The sequence below is a fragment of the Magnolia sinica genome, chromosome 9 (genome assembly GCF_029962835.1).
Source record: "Magnolia sinica isolate HGM2019 chromosome 9, MsV1, whole genome shotgun sequence".
Taxonomy (NCBI): domain Eukaryota; kingdom Viridiplantae; phylum Streptophyta; class Magnoliopsida; order Magnoliales; family Magnoliaceae; genus Magnolia; species Magnolia sinica.
This window is the reverse complement of record NC_080581.1, coordinates 11,381,293-11,404,267: the sequence shown is the minus strand read 5'-3', so window position 1 is coordinate 11,404,267 and position 22,975 is coordinate 11,381,293. Positions and strand designations below refer to the sequence as shown.

General features: G+C 39.4%; 1 protein-coding gene across 1 annotated transcript in view; it reads right to left on the bottom strand.

The window, feature by feature from the left end:
• Positions 1 to 528: 528 nt before the first annotated feature.
• The window catches only part of LOC131256887 (uncharacterized), a 73,217-nt gene continuing 50,770 nt past the window's right edge, over positions 529 to 22,975 (bottom strand). Inside the window, exon 6 of the transcript XR_009177003.1 lies at positions 529 to 541. The gene's annotated coding sequence lies outside the window, so the exon portion shown is untranslated. The remainder of the gene's footprint in view (positions 542 to 22,975) is intronic.

The following is a 22,975-nucleotide window of genomic DNA, read 5'->3' as shown; positions in this document are numbered from 1 at the left end:
GTACCCAATTTGTGTACGATTGCTAGCTGATATAGCCTAGTTATAACATACTGAGTAAACTTTGCCGGCCCAATGTAGATCTAATAGTTTATCCACTCCATCCATCTATTTTCCAACTTATTTTAGAACAATAGCCTAAAATTGAAGCATATCCAAAGCTCGAGTAGATTACACGGCAAGAAACAGCTGGGATATGGACATCCATTGTTGAAACCTTCATATAACACGCAGTGATTTTTATTTGTCATCCAAACTGTTCATAAGGTCACAGAAGAAGTTTTCAGCTATTTGTCATCCAAAATGTTGATAAGGTCATAGAAGAAGTTTTCAGCTATATATGTTGAATTCATTTTATTTCCTATGGTGGGGTCCACTTGATCTTTAGATATGTTTCAATTTTAGACTCATACTCTAAAATGATTTTTGTAAAATGGATGGACAGTGCTGATAAGAAATATACATCACGGTAGGCCCCACAGAGTTTACTCGGCACACTACCCAATCTCAATATGTGGTACCTTCCATCTTTCCCGCCAACATACAATTCTTTGTTGGTAACAGAAGGTGGCAATCCCGAGGAGTACCCTTCTCATAAATCACAACGATAATCTCATCAGGTGGGCCACACTTGAATGGCGAGTCATACCATTCACACTAAATGGGTCCATGATGATCTGGATATCTGGATTGGCATTCTCGAATGCAGATCCTAGCCATCAAAACATATGGACGGTCTTAATAAAAACGAAGAGAAACCAATAGGTAGGATCATCCGTTCACGTGGTGAGTTTTAATAAGGACCATCCATCGATAGGACTAATGAGACTAAGGGATCAGATCCGCCACCCAACATTTCATGTGCTCGATACTCAAAAATGAGGGTTCCTCCAACCATTGAGCGGAGAATCCAAACCGTCCATTCACACTACTTTAGGAGCAGTGAGTTAGGTTTTATTTGAGAAAAACAAGATCATGGAATCTCTTTACTACATTTAAAGCATAGAACTAATCTCTTTCCAAAAAGCTAATTTCTCATTTTTATTTATTTATTATTATTATTATTTTTTCTTTTTAGGAATCGATGCCAAGCATAGCTGATTCCTAAAAATTACTTCATTAAATGTGGATATCGAAAGTGGGCCATGGTTCAAAGATTTTGGATGGATAGGATGGTGTATTACCTTTTCTCGTATTATCTCATATGTGGATTTTGGATGGATGGAATCAGCTACCCATTTGTGGGTCCCACGCACTGGACATCCAGTCTCCTCATTGGATTGGCCCCACCATGTAAGATGTCCTCTGTGAGAAATAGCATGGAATGGTTTATATGGTGTCCCCATCATGGAGATGATCATATGTGAGAATCATGCTCAACCGTTCATCAGGTGGGCTGCCACTTTAAAAAAAGAACGAAAGGTTCATAAATAAAAATATCATTATCCACATTCAACGTACATGTGTGGCCTGCTCGATGAGTGGATGATCCTGACTAATTTCGCATATGTTTTCCCACAATGTAGGACCCACTTTATGGACCGCTCAGATGTCCCACCCACTTGCCAAGTTGGCATTTTATTGAGCATGAAAATGCATGGCAAAGGAGTTATTTGATACTCGCAGCATATGATGGAGGATAAGCTGGCACTTGCATGTGTACACTGGACACACGTACGTAACTCAAAAGCAAGTAAGCGTTGAAATTAATGAATCAACATAAAATAATATTAATCAAATGAGTTTGGTATCCGAATAATAAAATTTTATTCGTTGAATTCAACCTTCGGCCATTTATTATTATTATTTTTTTTTGTGTTGACGGTCCACTTGAAAACAACTTCGGATACCATACCATATATGTTATAAAAACTTTTTTTGGATACACCAAAAAATAAATAATAAAATAAATAAATTATCATTAGGCTGAATCACGTATAAAATACGCTGTCCTTAAAGCATGATCCGCCCCCTTATCAACTGCTGATGGGTTACCGGCGAATTGCTTCCAGGATAAGACAAGCCTTATCTGGATCCAGCGTGCAGCAATCACGATAGGTCCACTATAGAACAATTTTAATGCAGTAGATTTATTCTGGCAGACTTAGACTATAGAGATGATAACAATATTCTAGTATGAAGCTATGGATTGTATCTGATTTAATGGGGAGATGGTGTTTTGAGATGATGAAATCGGACTGGAATGGTCCAGTTTATATAGGCCTCAAGTTTAGACCCGTTGCTGTGTGATATTCAATGGTCCAGAACATTTGAAAAATGTTTCTGGCCGTTGTCCATTAATCTCAGACGTTTCTGGTCATTAGATTTGTAGATCTGACCGTTGGATCATCCTGGCCCGTCCGTTTTCGGACCATTGTAGTGGACGTTTCAAATTTAAGATCCGACCGTTCTCAGTCACCTATAAAACCCAGGCTCATTTCCAACATTTCAGATCCACACCGCCCTAAGGCTCTGACCAGACCCATCGCACCGAGGTCGCGCCGGTTCGCGTAAGGTCGAGAGGGAGCGACCACTCTGCGACACGATGCGCACGTGCGAAGTGCAAAGTGCGCCATCTAGCGCCACTACAGCCACACTGCCTCACTGCCCATGCCCTCGCCCACGCCCACGCCCGTGCCTGAGCACGAGCCCTCACTGCCCATGCCCTCGCCCACGCCCACGCCTGTGCCTGAGCACGAGCCCTCACTGCCCATGCCCTCGCACTGGAACACGCAACCCGTGTTTCATTTCTTCCAAAAAGCTCCAAGTAAGAATACCCTTCTCAACATCTCATATAAATCACAAAACTTTTCTTTGCATTTCCGATGTGGGACAAAGCACACACACCGCACTTTTAATTTAAAAAATTCAAAAAGGTATTTTGGCGGGAAAATCCTGAAATTTTGAAAATTTTGAATTTTTATTTTTTAATTATTTTTAAACCACTGATTTTCAACAATCCCCCATTGGTTTTTAAAATAATGAAAACTCTGCCAGAATAATAATAGTTATTATGCATAAAGAAAGATATCTTGCGATTTGAATCTTTCCTTAATGTAAGCATTTTAAAGTTATTTCAAAATTTCTGGTTGCCGCAGTATTGAGCCAGTTACTGCTTTATGATATAACCAAAAATACTACACACATAATAGCTTATGCGTTAGGTGTTCCTTTATAATCTCGCTTAGCACTTTTAATGGCCATATGCTTATCCTGTTTCATGAACGATTCCGAGATAATTCTAAGTCTCATGAGAAGCGGCACCACTTCTACGTTCACATAGGTGAAATCCTTTCAGTGTTTCCGTTTAAAACACTTGTCTTGTTTGACTGGATTTCATTAAGAGTTCAATACTCATCCTTCTTTATAACGGCCAGCACTATCATCCTGGATGAGGTTATCAATTTATTTAGTGCCGAAACTTTTCACTTATCAGTGAATTGTTGTTACCCATTAAACCCAATATTTAAAGATTTTCTAATTTAGGGTAGGGTTTCTTTCACTGGTGAAACTTTAAGTAAAGAGTTTCAACCCCATCCCTCTAGATGTTGTCCTTACTACCTCTCTCGTTAGAGGTTTAGTAAAAGGATCAGCCAAGTTATTACTTGATTTTACATATGAGATCGTAATGATTCCATCTTGAATCAATTGTCTTACATAGTCATGTCGCAAACTTATGTGACTGGAGTTCCCATTATAGGTACCACTATAGGCTCTTGCTAGAGTAGCTTCACTATCACAACGAAGTGAAACAGTCGGTATAGGCTTCGCATAAAATGAGATTTCTAAAAGAAGATCCCTTAACTACTCAGCCTCTTTGCCTGTAGCAGCTAAAGCTATGAACTCAGATTCCATAGTTGAGTGCGTTACGCAAGTTTGTTTCTTGGATCCCTAAGATACAGCTGCACCTCCTAGGGTGAATATCTACCTTGTAGTGGACTTGTTGTCCCCTGCACTCGATATCCAACTTGCATCGGTATATCCTTTCAACACTGCTGAAAATTCTGAGTAAAATAGCACTGGTTCTTTGGTTTCTTTAAAATAACCTAGAACTCTACTAATTGCTTTCCAGTGTTCAACACTTGGATTACTTGTAAACCTACTTAGTTTACTCACAACGTATGCTATATCCGGTCTTGTGCATTGCATTGCATACATAAGACTACCTATAGCACTAGCATACTCTAGTTGTGCAACTACTCTTCCATTGTTTTCTTTTAACTTGATACTTGGATCAAACGGGGTCTTTGCCTCTTTAATTTTCAAGTGATTAAACTTGTTTATTATTTTCTTAATATAATGAGACTGACATAATGCAAAACCCCCACTATGTTTTTTAACTTTGATACTTAATATGGTATCAACTTCTTCAAGATCTTTCATTTTGAAAACTGAAGAGAGAAACTTTTTGATTTCAGTTACACCTTTCATTTTATTACTGATTATTAACATATCATCTACATACAAGCATATGATTACAACATAATCATTACATACTTTTGAATATATACATTTATCAGCAATATTATGTTCAAAACCATAAGATAGAACTTTAGAATCAAATTTATCATGCCACTATTTTGGTACTTGTTTTAATCCATACAAAGACTTAACAAGTCTACATACTTTTCTTTCATTTCCTGGTAGAACAAACCCTTCTGATTGCTCCATGTAAACTTTCTCATCGAGATCACCATTCAGGAATACTGTCTTCATGTCCATTTGATGGATATGAAGATGATGTATGGAAGCAAGAGCGAATAAGATCCTAATCGATGTTATTCGAGTTACTGGTGAATAAGTGTCAAAATAATCAATTCCTTCTTTCTGTCGAAAATCCTTAGCAACTAATCTTGCTTTAAAAGTTTGAATTGTACCATGTGTGTGATATTTTTTCTTAAATACCCACTTACAACCTATTGGTTTAGAACCTGGAGGTAGATCTACCAATTCCCATGTTTGGTTAGATATTATAGAATCCATTTCATCATTAATGACTTCTTTCCAAAAAGCGGAGTCTCTTGAAGACATAGCTTCACTAAAGGTTTTAGGTTCATCTTCTATAGTAAAAACCATATGTATTTTCCTAATCACCTTCTCTCTATCACCCTCAACTAGATGAAAAGAAAGTCATTGAGAGTCTATTTGATCAGGATCAAGACTCTTTCTACTCTTGCTCTTTGACTCCTACGAGGTTCACTAGGAGTTTTCTCTTCTATTTGTGTTTCTTTTATATTTTCATTAGGAAATTGAATCTCAGCATTCTTTTCCTCCATGAATACAGAATTCTCAAAGAACTCTACATCTCTAGACTTTATGATTACATTGGAGTCTAAGTCTAGAAGTTTATAGGCCTTACTATGTTGTGCATATCCTACAAGGATGCACTTGATAGCTCTTGGTCCTAATTTAGTTCTTTTAGGTTCTGGAGTTTTGCAATATGCAAGACACCCCCACACTCTAAGATACCCTATGTTTGGTTTTCGTCCTTTCCATATTTCGTATGGAGATGCCTTGGTTTTCTTAGATGGAATTCGGTTTAAAACATGACATGCAGCTAACAGCGCTTCTCCCCATAGGTTTAATGACAACTGTACTTGTATTAGCATTGAGTTGACCATTTCTACTAACGTCCTATTTTTTCTCTCTGCTACACCATTTTGTTGTGATGTATAAGGTGCTATGCACTGATGTATTATGCCGTGTTCTTCACAATAGTTAGAAAATTCATTAGAGAAATATTATTCTCCTCGGTCACTACGAAGAATTTTAATATTTTTATCTAATTGATTTTCTACTTCAACTTTATAGATTTTGAATGCATTAAATGCTTCATCTTTCGATTTTAACAGATATATATACATATCTCGAACAATCATCTATAGATGTTATAAAGTACCTTTTACCTCCACGGGTAAGAATGTCATTTAGTTCACATATGTCAGTATGCACTAGGTTTAATATTTGAGACGATCTCTCAATGTTAGGGAATGGTTTCTTTATTATTTTAGACTGTATGCATACTTCACATTTATCTTTGTCACTATCATTGTATGATATTAGGCCGTTCTTAGCCATGAATTTTATGGTACTGTAGCCAATATGAGCTAGTCTACCATGCCATAGTGTTACAGACTCAATCATGTAAGCAGAAGAATTCTTTTTATTTAAAGAGAGTTTGATCATCCCATTACAAGCGTATCCCTTACCCACAAAGTTCTCATTCTTAGATAAGATCAGCTTGCCTGATTCAAACACAACCCTAATCCCAGGCTTGCTTAAGAGATCCCCTGAGACAATATTCCTTCTTATGTCTGGGACATGCAGTACGTTGGTCAGGATTACCTTCTTTCCAGAGGTAAAGAGTAATTCCACGATTCCTTTGCCTACAACTTTCGATCGTTCTTCATTTCCCATTTGAACCTCTTGACCATTGGTCTCATTTTCATAGGTTTTGAAAGCAGATCGATCATTGCATACATGGACTGTGGCACCTGTATCATACCACCAACAAGGAATTTTCTCTTGAACTAGGTTCACTTCTGTGACCATAGTTACGATTTCATCGTCTACTGCATTAGCCTCTTTCTTAGGCTTTTTCGGTCCCCACGGACTCGGGCGAAATGCCCGGTCTTGCCGCAGACATAGCAAGCTCCCTTAGGTTTGCCGTTTTTCTTCTTTTGGGTTTTCTTGAATTTCCCTTGATCTTTGTTAGGTTTAAGGGAATCAGATTTCTCATAGGTATTATTTTGAGATGTCTTTTTTACTGCGTTCACCTTGGATGAGGATGCACCATTAATGTCATCCTTTTTGTCTCAGTTACGAGATTCTTCTTCAATACGAAGATGCTTCTGGATTTGTTCTAGGGTGAACTCTTTGGATTTATGCAGTAGTTTCTTCCTGTAGTCTTTCCAGCTCGGAGGCAACTTTGCGATTATAGCTCCGACTTGAAAGGATTCAGGAAGATCGATTTTTATGGCTTTTATTTTATTTATAATAAGCTGCAGTTCTTGGATTTGGGCAAGCAGCGGTAGATTGTCTACCATCGTGAAGTCGAAATACCTGGCAATTAGAAATTTCTGTGTACCTTCCTCTTCAGCCTTGTATCTGTATTCCAGTGCGCTCCAAATTTCTTTTGCTGATGTGGTCCCCGTGTATAAATCGTACAATCGATCAGAGAGAGCATTGAAGATGTGCCCACGACACAGCAATTCATCTTCTTGTCGCTTGATCTTAGCAGCGATCTATTCTGGAGTGTCAGTGTTCTTTTCTTCAGGCAGAGGCTGGAGAGTCGGGTCCAAGATGTAGAAGATCTTCAGCGCAGTTAGCAGGAATTTCAGCTTGTCCTGCCATCTAGTGAAATTTGAACCATCGAATCGGTCCAATTGGATCAGATCCTGGTTCATCAGTTTGATTGATGCAACACTTTCGGTGTCCATAATCACCCTTTAAGATTGTTATAAAAACTTCTTTTGGATACACCGAAGAATAAATAATAAAATAAATAAAATTATCACTAGGCTGAATCACGTATAAAATACGCTGTCCTTAAGGGCCCGTTTGGCCGGTCGGATTGGAAGGGATTGGAAGGGATTGGAAGTCAAATCCCGGGATTGGCCTGGCGTGCCAAACAGAGTCGGTGATCTGATCCCAATCCCATGTATCTCAAGACAATCCGCTGAAAACACCATCATTACATTTAAATCCCATCAAATCCACCCTAATCCTTCAAATTTACCTGGAACGTGTTTGGTTTGAGGGATTAGAAAGGATGAGAAAGTTTAATACCGGGATTGGCCATGCGCGCCAAACAGACTAGATATAGCAATCCAGGGATATATCAATCCCATGGATCTCCAGACAATCCACCGACAACACCATTATTACCTAGAAATTCATGCCATCCACCCTAATACCATTCAATCCCTTCCAATCCACCCGGCCAAACGGGCCCTAGTCACTTATTTTATACTGAACTCTCACTGGAGTTCAGGATAAGACAAGCCTTATCTGGATCCAGTGATAACAGTATTCTAGTATGAAGCTATGGACTGTATCTGATTTGATGCGCACGTGCGAAGTGCAAAGTGCGCCATCTAGTGCCACCATAGCCACACTGCCTACGCCCTCGCCCACGCCCACACCCACGCCCGAGCCCGAGCGCGCGTGTGTTCCAGTGCGAAGCACTGGAACACGCAACCCGTATTTCATCTCTTCCAAAAAGCTCCAAGTAAGAATACCCTTCTCAACATCTCATATAAACTACAAAACTTTTCTTTGCATTTCCGATGTGGGACAAAACACACACACCGTACTTTTAATTTAAAAAATTCAAAAGGGTATTTTGGCGGGAAAATCCTGAAATTTTGAAAATTTTGAATTTTTATTTTTTAATTATTTTTTAAACCACTGATTTTCAACAATATAGAGCATATGGAGGTGCACACAGAATTGGTGGAACTGTTAAACAGGATTGGATTCGAATCAACAAGACTGCATAGTTTGGTCCAATTCTGAAGCGCACTGGTGTTAGTTCTGGTTTTGAAAATCAAAGAACCGGTTAGTTCGGTTCAATTTTTGGTTAGGAGTTCCCTGAGCTAAATTGGACCGTAGAATCGAATCTTGGATCCGAATTTGGAACCCGCCCTTACTCAATAAATTTTTAATTTTTCTTAAAATATAAAAAATAAAAAAGCCTAATATTTTTTATTACTTTTCTTCCGTGACTTCCCTTTATCTCTCAAGAACTATACAATTGAACTGGATTATAAAAAAAAAACTATGCAATTGAGCTGGATTATAAAAATAAACCATGCAATTGGACTAGTTTATAAAAAGGCTGGAATCGTAGAATTAAACCAGAACTGAACCGGTTTTTTATAATCGGTTCTGATTCGGTTCTAGGGAGCAAAAAATAAAAATGTTAGGTCGTACCATGAAAATCAGATGAGATAAAACTTAAGGTGATCTTCTCATCAGGTGGGTCACACCTTAATTTTATCGATGAACATGATTTGATTCCACTTATGGGTGTGACCCCTCTAGCACGTAGCTCGGTGCTGGTTGGTACTGAAAAGCTCTGTGGGCCTATCATATATATATATATATATATATATATATGGGAAAAGGTACCATGCGCTCGACCTCACAAGGCTGTCCCATGAGGTCGAGCTGTGTGGGCCCCACCGTGATGCGTTTCAAACATCTACCCCATCAGTCAGATGCACCATTCCATCGTGAGCCTAGGTCTCAAAAATCAAGTCAATCCGTGACTTTTGTGGGCCACACCACATACAAAAGTGGGGAGGGGCTGTGCACCATTAAAACATTCATAATCATTTTTTGGGACCACCAAGATGTGGTTTGAAAATCCAGCTCATCCATTATCTGTGTCCCACTTGGATGAGGGTTCAGACCAAGTTTCAGCAGCATTCAAAACTCAGGTGGGCCCCACCAAGTGCTTTTATATGTTTTAACGGTGTCTTCACATGATTTTAAATGGTATGGCCCACCTAAGTTCCGTATACAGTTGATTTTTGGGATATCCCATAATTTAGAGGGGACCCATCAAATGCACCGTGTTGATGGTCGAAACGCATCACGGTGGGGCCCACACAGCTCGACCTCACGGGAGCTTATCGTGAGGTCAAGCGCACAGTACCTTTTCCATATATATATATATATATATATATATATAATTTAATTGATGCTAGATCTAAAGCCCAAGTGGACCACACCATGTGAAGCGATTGGATAATGATGTCCACCGTTAAAATCTTCTAAGGCTACCGTGGTGTTTATTTGCCATCCAACCTGTCCATAAAGTCACGTAAACATAGATGACGGTACAACACAAAAATTGGCTTGATTCAAAACTTCTGTGGCCCACAAAAAGTTTTCAACGATGGGCGTTGAATCCTCAATTTCCTGTGGTGTGGTCCACTTGAGTTTTGGATCTGCCTATTTTTGGGATCATGCCCTGAATGATTTGGCAAAATGGATGGACAGGACGGACAAAACACATTCATTATGGTGGGGTCCACCGAGCTTTGACCAGTACTGACTAGCACCCAGGTTACTACGCAATCCGAATCCGGTGGGCTTATCATTTTCATGGTGCTAATTTCCGACCCAAGTGGTCCATTGGGCCAGAAATCTAGTACTACACCGCAAGTTGTAGTACACTTGTCCACAGCAGTCCTCTTTTTATTGTGGGGCCACCTTGATGATGTGTTTTTTTATCTGTGCTGTCCATCCCTTTCTATAATTAACCCATTTTAAGACGTATTTCTAAACATAAATCAGATCCAAATCTCAGGTGGACCACATCACATGAAACAGTGTTGATTGAATGCCCACCATAAAAAATTTCCCAACATCCACCATAAGAAGATCCATGGTGTTTATTTGCCATCCAACCTGTTGATAGGGTCAATGAGACTTGGACTTGGGAAAAATACAAATAACAACTTAATTCAAAACTTTCGTGGCCTACAAAAAGCTTTTAATAGTCATTCTCTACTTTTTCCAATGTTGTGGTCCATTGTAAATTTCGATCTACTTAAGCCTTGGGATAACATCCTAAATGTGCTGAAAAAATGCCACAATGATAATCTCACAAGGTGGGCCACATGGTAAGGGTAGCATCTAATCCGCTCCCCAGTTTGTGGTACCCTACCAATTTCAGGCCAACATGCAACTTAGAATGGGTCATTGGTAAAAGAAGTGGCAATCTCCAACATGAAAATCACAATGATAATCTCACAAGGTGGGCCACACTTTTATGGTGAGTCAGACCATCGAATTGTCCACCGATTCCAATTGTATGGGCCATGTGATGAGATGAATGGCCTAATTTTTGTGTCCCAAGTGATCTTCATCTTCATGGTGGGGCCTACTTCTTTTATTTACACACACACACACACACCTCCCTGTTATCAATTATCTTCATTCAAAGAACAACTCAAGGTATTGTTTTAGATAATCTTTTAAGCTTTCTTTTAAAAAGGATCAATGTACAATGGATGGTTGTACTGTATGACCCACCTAATAATTATATAGGTCTGAGTTTTGGGTGTTCCATTATCATAGTGGGCCAACTTAATCCATAGTCGGAAGACATAAACATGACGTGGAGGGCCCCACAATAAAAATAAAAAATAAAAATGGACAACCATCACCATACCTCCAAATTTATATAGTGGCGCAGATGATGGTTGAATCCACCTGATTTTTTTAAGAGACCAACTTTCACAGCCGTCGGACAGATTGGATGCATCCCATCACATTTGTGGGTTCAAATTTACACTGTGCCACACATGATGGTTGAATTGACCTAATTTTCAAAAGAGAGCAATTTTTCCTCACCGCCAGATGGCTGTACGCCATGCACATATTCCAATAAACCTCACATGCAGCTCTTTAGCAAGTTGTAGTTTCTAGAATAAGCTGATTCTACGAGGACTTGTATAGGAACCAGCCTCTTAATCCACAGTAGTATTGCATAGCCATATACGAATTGAGATCTACCAAATTCTCAGCTCAAATAATGGATCGGGCATCCAATGCATGTGGCTCATTCCTCACCATTAAAATCATAGAGACTAGATCGTCCAATCAGCATAAATCTAAGCTGATGGTCCATTGCAAAGCCTGGCCATTAAAGCAGATGGACGGTCTTGATAAAAATGACGAGAAAACAATGGGCAGGATCATCCGTTCCTCTGGTGACTTTTAATAAGGGCCATCTATCGACGGGACCAATGAGACTAAGGGATCGGATCTGCCACCCAACATTTCATGTGCTAGATACTTGGAAATGAGGGTTCCTCCAACCATTGTGTGGAGAATCCAGACCGTCCATTCACACTACTTTAAGAACAGTGAGTTAGGTTTTATTGGAGAAAAACAAGATCATGGAATCTCTTTACTATGTTTAAAGCGTAGTACTAATCTCTTTAAAAAAGCTAATTGCTCATTTGTCCATTTTATGAATCTAATCAGAGCTGATTCCCAAAATAAAAAAGTTCATTAGATGTAGATTTCGAAAGTGGGCCATGGTTCAATGATTTTGGATGGATGGGATCACTTACCCGTGTGTACGGTTGCATGCACAAGACATCCAGTCTGCTCATTGGACTGTGCCCCACTATGATGTATGTGTTTCATCCATTCCGTTCATCTATTTTTACAGATCATTTTAGGGCTGTACACCAAAAAATGAGATGGATATAATTATCAGGTGGACCACACCACAGGAAAACAATAGTGATTGGATATCCACCATTAAAATCCTCCTAAGGCCCACTGTACCGTTTATTTGACATCCAATCTGTTGATTAGGTCATACAGACCCAGATGAAGGGAAAAACAAAAATCAGCTTGAACCAAAACTTTTATGACCCCAAAAAGTTTTTAATGGTCGACATTTATTCAACACTGTTTCATGTAATGTGGTCCACTTGAGATTGGGATACATATACACCTCATTTTTGGTCTCTTACAATAAAATGATCTAAAAAAATAAATGAACCACATGGATGAAACACATACATAGTGGTGGGGCCCACAGAGCACCGACCATTAGTCATTGGCTAATGGCAGGGGGAGTAGCCAATCCGCTCCCCTGTGAGAAATAGCTTGCAATGGTCCCATTGTCTTCTTTAGGAACAATTCCATATCATGGTTGCGAGCCCCACGCATACATCTATATGCACCATCTGCCAACTTGGCAAATGAACAGAGCATGGAACGGTTTATGTAGTGTCCCCACCTTGAAGATGATCATATGTGAAAATCAGGCTCAACCGCTCATTAGGTGGGCCACCACTTTACAAAAAAGAATGAAAGGTTCATAAATAAAGATACCATTATCCACGTTCAACGTACATGTGTGGTCTGCCTGATGAGTGGATGGTCCTGATTTTCACATATTTTCCCCTACACTGTAGGGGCCACACAATAGACCGCTCAGATGTCCCACCCAATTGCCAATTTGGCATGTTTATTCATCCTGAATGTGCATGCTTATTCCACGCCGTTCGTTCGTTTTTCACCTCTTTTTCAGGCCTAAATGAAAAATGAGATGGATCCAGAGCTCAACTGAACCACGCCACAGGAAGCAATGAGGAAAATGATGCCTACCGTTGAAACCTTTTCAAGGCCCACCATGATGTTTACTTGCCATTCAACTTTCATGGATAAAAAATCAGCTTGATCCAAAACTCCTATAGCCCACAAAATTTTTCAACGGTGGGTGTTCAATCTCCACCATCTCCTGTCATGTGACACACTCGGGCTTTGGATCTACCTCATGAACAGCGGGGACAAAGCATACATCATGGTGGGGCCCACTGAGCTTTGACCATAATGACTAGTACATAGCTCAGTACTGGATGTGTTACTATCGAATCTGAGTCCCATTTCAACGGTGGGTTATCATTTTCAGGGTATTAGTTTCCAACACAAGTGGTCCATTAGCAGGGGTGCTATTGGGCCCGGTCGGGCCTGAAAATCAGAATTTTCTATAAGCTTAGCTTGAAACTGTTCAAAATTCAGGTCAACCCCAACCGGAGGCCCGGCCCGTTGACAGCCCTACCCATTTGGTGAGAAATCTAGTACCATATGGTAATCCGTCCGGGCAGGGCTCTGTGGGGCGCACCGTGATGTAAGTGTTTAATCCACACTGTTTAACGCTTTTTTCAGATAATTTTAATATGTGAACCAAAAAAATGAGGCAGTCCAAGACTTAAGTGGACCACACCAAAGGAACCAACACTGATAATGGCACCCAATGTTCAAACCTTTCTACAGGCTAACGTGATTTTTTTACCGTACAACCTATTTATAAGGTCATGTAGACGTGGATGAAGTGAAAACACAAATATCAGCTTCATCTAAAACTTTTCCCGCCCCTTAAGAAGTTTTTAATGGTGGACGTCCACCTCATTTTTTGATTCATAAATTAAAATTATCTGAAAAAAGTGTTGAACGGCGTGGATAAAACACTTACATCACGATAGGCCCCACAGAGCCCTGCCCGGGCGGATTACCGTCCGGGCGGGGGTAGGACGCAATCCGCATCCGTACCATATGGCAAGTTGTAGTACAATCGTCCACATGCTATCAGTTCTCTAAAAGCATACCGCATCTTGGGAGGTGGCCAGGTGGGCGTCACTTTTATTATGGAAACAGATGGGCTACTCCCTGCAACTAGCCCGGAGACTGGTGGTCGGTGCTCTGTGGGCCTCACCATGGTGTATGTGCTTCATCCATGCCGTTCATTCATTTTTATGCTTGACCCCGAAAATGAGAGGGATATAAAACTAAGGTGTACCGCACCACAGGAAAACAATAGTGATTGGATTTCCACCATTAAAATCCTCCCAAGGCCCACTGTACTGTTTATTTGACATCCAATCTGTTGATTAGGTCATATAGACCTAGATGAAGGGAAAAAATAAAGATCAGCTTGATCCAAAATTTTTATGGCCCTCCAAAAGTTTTTAACAGTCAACGTTCATTCAACACTGTTTCCTGTAATGTGGTCCACTTGAAATTGGGATATATCTCATTTTTTGTTTCATACCCAAAATAATCTATAAAAATAGATGGACAGCATGGATGAAACATATATATCATGGTGGGGCCCACATAGTACCAACCACCACCCATTGGCAGGGCCCTTTTCCTTATCATGGGGCCGACCTTTATGATGTGTTATATATCCATACTGTCCATCTGTTTTTAGGATGTGGTTCCAAACATTAATCAGATTTAAATATATGGTGGACCACACCACAAGAAAAAAGATTGATTGAACACTCACCATTAAAAACTTACCAGAGCCATAGTCAATTACATAATGTTTATTAGCCATCCAACATGTCTCAATAGTACTATTTCGAGTTTCAACACGAGGTCATGGGTGTGCATGTGTGGGGGTATGAATGCATGAGTAGTGATGAAGGGGTGAGCACGTGTGGAATGAATAAAACGTTAATGAAAGAAAGAAAAAATATATATATAAATCAGCTTCATTCAAAACTCTTTTAGCCTATAAATGACTACTTATTTGGATCTACTTAAATGAATCGAGCTATAAAAACGGATGGATAGCATAGATATACAACACATTCATTAAGGTGGCCCCACACGGTAAGTGTAACAACCATGTAATCCGATTCCCACCAGCATGTTGTACGTTACCATCTTTTTCGCCCGCAAGCAACTTGTGTGGGTCATTGGTAAAAGAAAGTGACAATCCCCAGCATGAAGATCCTCCTAAAAACAAATCACAATGATAATCTCATAAAGTGGGTCACACTTATATGGTGAGTCAGACCGTCGGTTGTCCACCAATTCCAATGGTGCGGCCCATATGATGAGATGAGCGGCCTGATTTTTGTCCCAGGTGATCTCCATGGTAGGGCATGATTTGTCTCTTTGTAACACCTTTGTATTGAAGATAATCTCTTTAATTTCCTTGTAACAAGGATCAATGCACATTTGGTAGTTGTTCGTCATTTTTTAATGGTCCACTTAATGATTGTATAGTATGAGTTTTGGAGTGTTTCATCATCGTGGTGGGGCCCATGTAATACATTGTTTGGTGGTATATTCATGGCATGTAAGACTCCGCTCATTAATAAAAATGGGCACAATCCCTGGATCTCTGAATTTACATAATGGCTAAATTCAACTAATTTTTAAAAGAAACTAACTATCGATGCAAATAGAAAATTCGAAAATGTGGTGCCATAAAATAATGGACAACCATCCATAAACCTTCTAATTCACTTGGTGGCCTACATGATAGTTGGATTGACATGATTTCCTTAAGAGACTAAACTGTTAAACCTATATTGTCCAATTGACAGATTGTCTATACATCAATAATGCAAATATTCTCAATATTATATGGGTGAGTGACTAAGACATGAATTTATAGAAAAGTAAGCTTATCCATCACACTTCTTCCCTACAAGGTCTCCACTCTGTAGGTTTTTCTGTTCAGCTTAGTAACCGTGTATAGAATCATGGTTTAAGTGTTTCGCTCCAAATCTATTTACAATGATCACAACTGTAGTAGGGTCCACTAAGTCGCTCATTCTGAATAATCCAACGGTCTAATGTAAATTAATGATCATGTGCAGCCCACCTGATGAAGTCTTACACAATTTTCTTTGCCGTGGCTGCTAGAGGATTGGATGCCACGCATATATTCTATTGGGCCCCACATGCAGAACTTAGCACCATGTAGTTCGTAGAATAAGCTGATTCTACGAGGACTTGTATAGATGCACAGTTATATTGCATAGGCGTATAGGAATCGAGATCTTCCAAATTCTCTGCTCAAATAATGGATGGAGCATCTCCAATGCATGTGGTCCATGCCCCACCATCGAAATCGCAGAGACTAGATCGTCCAATCAGCTTTAATCTACGGAGGGGATCACCCGTTCTCAAATGAAAAGACTACATTCTCAAATGCAGAGCCTGATCATCAAAGCAGATGGACGGCCTAGATAAAAATGAAGAGAAACCAATGGGTAGGATAATCCGTTCACGTGTTGATTTTTAATAAGGGACATCTACCGACGGGATCAACAAGACCAAGGGATCGGATCCGCCACCCAACATCTCATGTGCTAGATAATTGCCGGTGAGGATTCCTCCAACCTTTGTTTGGCGAATCTAGACCGTCCATTCACACCACTTTGGGATTTGGTTATCTTGAGATCGTGGAATCTCTTTATTATATTAAAGCATGGTACTAATCTTTTTCCAAAAAGCTAATTTCCATTGTTTTCGTTTTAACGAATCTATGCCAGATAGAGCTCGTGTCCAAATAATCGTTCATTGAATGTGGACATTGAAAGTGGGCTACTTGAGAATCACTAGCCATCATCATGGATCGATGGATTTGGATGGATGGGATGGTGGATTACCTTTTCTTGTACTATCTCATGTATGGATTTTGAACGGATGGGATGGTAGATCACCTACCCATGTGTACGGTCACACGCATAGGACATCTACACCGCTAGTTGGATTGGACCCACCATTTAGATGTCCTGGCCTAGAAATAGCTTGTGTGGACGGCTGTTTTTTTTTTTTTTTTCCTTCTTATTTTTGTGTTGTATTGTACACATGAGGCCCACTTGATAATTGGACCAGCCTGATTGTGGGCTATGCTGATTACCCGGTGAGACCCACTTGATGAGCAGCTTGGATGATGCCACGTCGGCGCGTGCAGTCGCATGCGGGTGTAGTATTGGACGCGGTTTGGCTAGTGACGCTGCCACTAGCCAGGTGGGTAGTGGTAGTGCTCTGTAGGCCCTACTGTGATGTATGTGTTTTATCCACACCGTCCATTCATTTTTAAAGATTATTTTATGGCTTGATCCAAAAAACGATGCAGATCTAAATCTCATTTGGACCACACCACGGTTAAACAGTATCGATTGAATGTCCACCGTTTAAAACCTCCCAGGGCCGATTGTAGTGTTTATTTGACATCCAACCTGTTAATTAGGTCATACAGAGCTGGATGAAGGGAAAAAAAATAAATATCAACTTGATCCAAAACTTTTGTAGCGTCTAAGTTTTTAATGGTGGGAGTTCAATCAACACTGTGTGGTCCACTTGAGATTTTGATATACTTCATTTTTAGGTTCATACCATAAAATGATCTGAAAAAACGGGTGGACAGGATGGATGAAATGCATACATCATGATGGGGTCCACATATCACCGACCATTAGCCATTGGCTAGTGGATGGGTCACTAGCCAAACCAATTCGGTATTACAGGGAGATGTGTGGGACCACAAACATGAGACTTTTGCATGGTGGCCATAAAGAGGGGTTCGACGATGGACAGCCACCTTAGATGATGACTGCCCACTTGTTAAAATTCATCTACCCGCAATAAGCTCTGTCCATAGCATTTGCTTTTTCACGGAGAGATTATGTATTGCTATTGTTTGTAAACCTTAAGGTACACCAATAAATGTCTTATGTTATGAACAATTGGTCCAAACTTTCACATACATAAACAAGTGTCATATGTATTGAACAGTTGGTCCATGTAGAAGGTGGGACACACCATAATGATCTGGTCCATGTAGAAGGTGGGCTACACCATAATGATCACGTGGTATGAAAAATTAGGTTGATTTGCCCAACATCAGAATCAATGGACAGCCTATGGTATGACTTAGTTTACTAGTATGTTAAGCTAATGATTTGAGCGGCCTGATTTTCATATCAAGTGATCGTCATGGTGGGGCTCACTTTTGCACGGGTATAACGTTCTACGAAGAATGGATAGTGTACTGAGTCAACTCTGTGGAGCCCACTGTAATGTATGTATCTTATTCATTTTGTCCTTATGATTTTATTAGCTCATTTTAGGGCTTGAGTCTAGAATTGAGCCATATCCAATGCTCAAGTGGACCACACCACAAGTAATAGTAGGAATTGAATGCTTGTCGTTGAAAATTTCTTAAGGGTACAAAAGTTTTAGATCAAGCTTATTGTCGTGGGATTTTGGCGAATAGATGCTAGGTGTATAGAATTAGCCCCTCCAATAGACATGCAAAACATAGGAAAGATGTGGATAGTTGGGGGCCTCCGATGCCTAAGTCAAGCTTGTTGATGATCTCAACGATCAAGATTAGGATTTAGATCTCACCTCTTTTTTCCCCCTTTTTAGTTTAGAGTAGTGGTATATGTAGAGTTTGGACGAAGGTTCTGAATTGTCGTCTCTTAACATGATACGCTGGAGAGTCCCAATTCTGATGGGGATTCTTATCCCGAATATGTCGGATTGATTTTCAGTTGATATCAAGCTAGATCATTCTCTTCTGAATCTGAGACGATATTTCCTCCGAATTTCTCGTACCGGCTCTCTGGTAGTGGTCATCCTAGTCACCTTGGGATGCTGGAGAGCTCGGGGCTCGAGCTCCTTCCCCACGAGTTCCTTAACCATGTTATAGACATTCCTAGAGGGGTCAGTCCTCTCCTATCGAGCTTCGTCCTCTGATGGCTCAGCTCGGTAGCTCACCTCTGAGCAAGAGGAACGACTCATCTAGTGTCGATGAACCTTCTGCTTGTCCCTCCAGCTCAGGGGCATATCACCTATAAATAATGGTCGCTCTTCCCATGTGAGGTACCAGTTCAATTTTTCCTGCAACAAAGCTGATATTTGTGTTTTCCCTTCATCCATGTCTATGTAACCCTATGAATAGGTTAGATAACAAATAAAGATCACTATGGGCCTTAGGAAGGTTTCATCATTGGACATCGTTAACTCTACTATTCCTATGGTGTAGTCCAGTTAAGCTTTGGACAAGCTTTAAGTTTGGGCTCATGCCATAAAATGATATAGAAAAAGGGATGGATGGCATGGATAAGCAGAGCTTATTGCATTTTAAGTCACTCAATACCCAATGTGCTTCCATTTTAGGCATGTAATACATTAGCAAGAAAGAATTAACTATTTGCAAAAGTTCACATCCAACCATTGTATGTGATCATTTTTTCAGTTGACAATTTTATTTAATAATGAAAATTAACAAGCCCAAAAAAGAGATCTCTCACAAATCAATTCACCCTTTCTTTTCCTACTTATATTTCAGGCAGAAACTCTATCAACATACCTATAATAGAAGAAAATAATAATAATAATAATAATAATTTATCTACAACATGATTCCTCAATATTCTTCCCCATCAGATTGAATGGATTTCTTTCACTCATTTCACATGTATTATTTGCTGATGATATCATTTTCCTTGCTAATGACTCCCATCACATCAGGCCTTTATTAAGAAATATCCTTGAATTGCATGCCCAAGAGGTGTGAAAAAATAGGTTATTTCACAAGTTCTTGACCTAATTTTCTAATAACACCTATCATTAAACACATCATATCGAATAATCATGAATACTATGAGTTCATTATTAAGCAATTTGAATTTTAACTTGCCAGTTGGAAAGCCAATTCCTTATCCTCTAGCAAGAAAACTCACTCTAATCAAAGTTGTCATATCAACCTCCCTTACCAATTCATGTCTACTTTCCAATTATCATCCTTGTTGTTGATGGTGATCTACTAACTTAGAGGTAATTTTTCTAAAAATTGAGCTCAACAACTATCGATGTGAAATGCACTATTTATTAGAACAAGATATAATTGAAATGCAACTCATTCAATCCAATGAATTATTTTATGCTTAATGAATAAAGTATGACTAGTTTGATGTGAAATACTTACATTGATCTACACAATAGAGAGATGTGTGGGTCCCACAAACATGAGATGTTTGCATGGTGGCCATAAAGAGGCGTTCGACGATAGACAGCCACCTTCGATGATGACTGCTCCCTCGTTCAAATGCATCTACACACAAGAAGCTCTTTGTCTATAGCATTTGCTTTTTCATAAAGAGATTGTGTACGACTACTCTTTGTGAACTTTAATGTACACCAATAAATGTCTTATGTACCGAACAGTTTGGTTCGAACTTTCACGTGCATAAACAAGTGTCATATGTATTGAACAGTTGATCCATGTACAAGGTGGGCCACACCATAATGATCACTTGGTATGAAAATTAGGTTCATAATTTGCCCAGCATCAAAATTAATGGACAACCTATTGTATGACTTAGTTTACTAGTGTGGTCAACTAATGACTTTAGCAACTTGATTTTCATATCAAGTGCTCATCATGGTGGGGCCAACTTTTGCACAGGTATAATGTTTCATGGAGAATGGATAGTGTACTGAGTCAACTTTGTGGAGCCCACTGTGATGTATGTGTCTTATTCATGTTGTCTGTGTGATAATTTTATTAGCTCATTTTAGAGTATAAGCCTAGAATTGAGCCATATCCAACGCTCAAGTGGACCACACTACAAGTAATAGTAGGAATTGGATGCTTGTTGTTAAAAACTTCTTAAGGGCACAAAAGTTTTAGATCAAGCTTGTTGTCATGGGGATTTTGGTGAATAGATGTTGGGTGTATAGAATTAGGCCCCCAAATGGGAATGGGCCTGCAGAAGATAGGAAAGATGTGGATAGTTGGGGGCTCCAATGCCTAAGTCAAGCTTGTTAATGATCTCAGCGATCAAGATTAGGGTTTAGATCTCACCTCTTTTTTCCCTTCTCCAGTTTCGAGTAGTAGTATATGTAGATTCTAGGCGGAGGTTCTAAATTGTCGTCTCTTAACATGATACACTGGAGAGTCCCAATTCTGATGGGGATTCTCATCCCAAATATGTCGAATTGATTTTTGGTCGAGATTAGGCCAAATCTTTCTCTTCCGAATCTGAGATGATATTTCCTTCAAATTTCTCGTATTGGCTCTCTAGCAGTGGTCATCCTGGTCACCTCGGGATGTTGGGGAGCTCGAGGCTCGAGCTCCTTCCCCACGAGTTCCTTACTTGTACTATAGGCATTCCTGGAGGGGTGAGTCCTCTCCTACTGAGCTTTGTACTCTGATGGCTTAGCTCGGTAGCTCACCTCTGAGCAAGAAGAATTACTCATCCCGTATCGATGACCCTTCTACTTGGACCTCGGTCTCCCCAGCTCAGGGGCATATCACCATAGATAATGGTTGCTCTTCCCATGTGAGGGGCCAGTTCGATTTTCCCCGTAACAAAGCTGATATTTGTGTTTTTCCTTCATCCATGTCTATGTAACCTTATGAACAAGTTAAATGATAAATAAAGATCACTATGGGCCTTAGGAAGGTTTCATTAGTGAACATAATTAACTCTATTTTTCCTATGGTGTGGTCCACTTGAGCTTTGGACAAGCTTCGAGTTTGGGCTCATGCCATAAAATGACCTAGAAAAAGGGATGGATGGCATGGATAAGCATAACTTAGTGCATATTAAGTCACTCAGTACCCAATCTGCTTCCACTTTAGGCATGTAATACATTAGCAAGAAAGAAATAACTATTGGCAAAAGTTCACATCCAACCATTGTATGCGGTCATTTTTTTAGTTAACAATTATATTCAATAATGAAAATTAACAAGCCCAAAAAAGAGATCTCTCGCAAAGCAGTTCGCCCTTTCTTTTCCTACTTATATTTCAAGCAGAAGCTTTATTGACATACCTAAATAATTACCTACAACATGATTCCTCAATATTCTTCCCCATTAGATTGAATGGATTTCTTTTACCCATTTCACATGTATTGTTTGCTGATGATATCATTTTCCTTGCTAATGACTCCCTTCACATAAGGCCTTTATTAAGAAATATCTTTGAATTGCATGCCTAGGAGGTGTGAAAAAATAGGTTATTTCACAAGTTGTTGACCTAATTTTCTAATAACATCTATCATTAAATACATCATATCAAATAATCATGAATATTATGAGCTCATTATTAAGCAATTGAATTTTAACAAGCCATTTGGAAAGTCGATTCCTTATCCTCTATCAAGAAAACTCACTCGAATCAAAGCTCTCATATCAACCTCCCTTACCAATTCATGTCTACTTTCCAATTATCATCCTTGTTATTGATACTGATCCACTAGCATAGATAAAAATTTTCAAAAAATTGAGCTCAACAACCATTGATGTAAAATGCACTATTTATTAGAACAAGATATAATTGAAATGTAACTCTTTCAATCCAATGAATTATTTTATGCTTAATGAATAAAAATGACGAGTTTAATGTAAAATACTTAAATTGATCCATAACTCAAGTGGTAGATTGAGTGAAGATAACTCGATTTCAACACTAAGGTCTTGGTATCAATTCCCAAGTGGGTGTGGCTAACAGTGAGATTTGTGTACTAACGTGTTTATCACTAATGGATGATTTAGGATAGCTTATTCCATATATCATTATACATTGACTTACTAATATGCGAGCCTTTTAGGTGGATTATAGTGTATTGGGTGGTTGATCAAGTTTCATAAAAAAGATTAGAATTTTTGACAAATG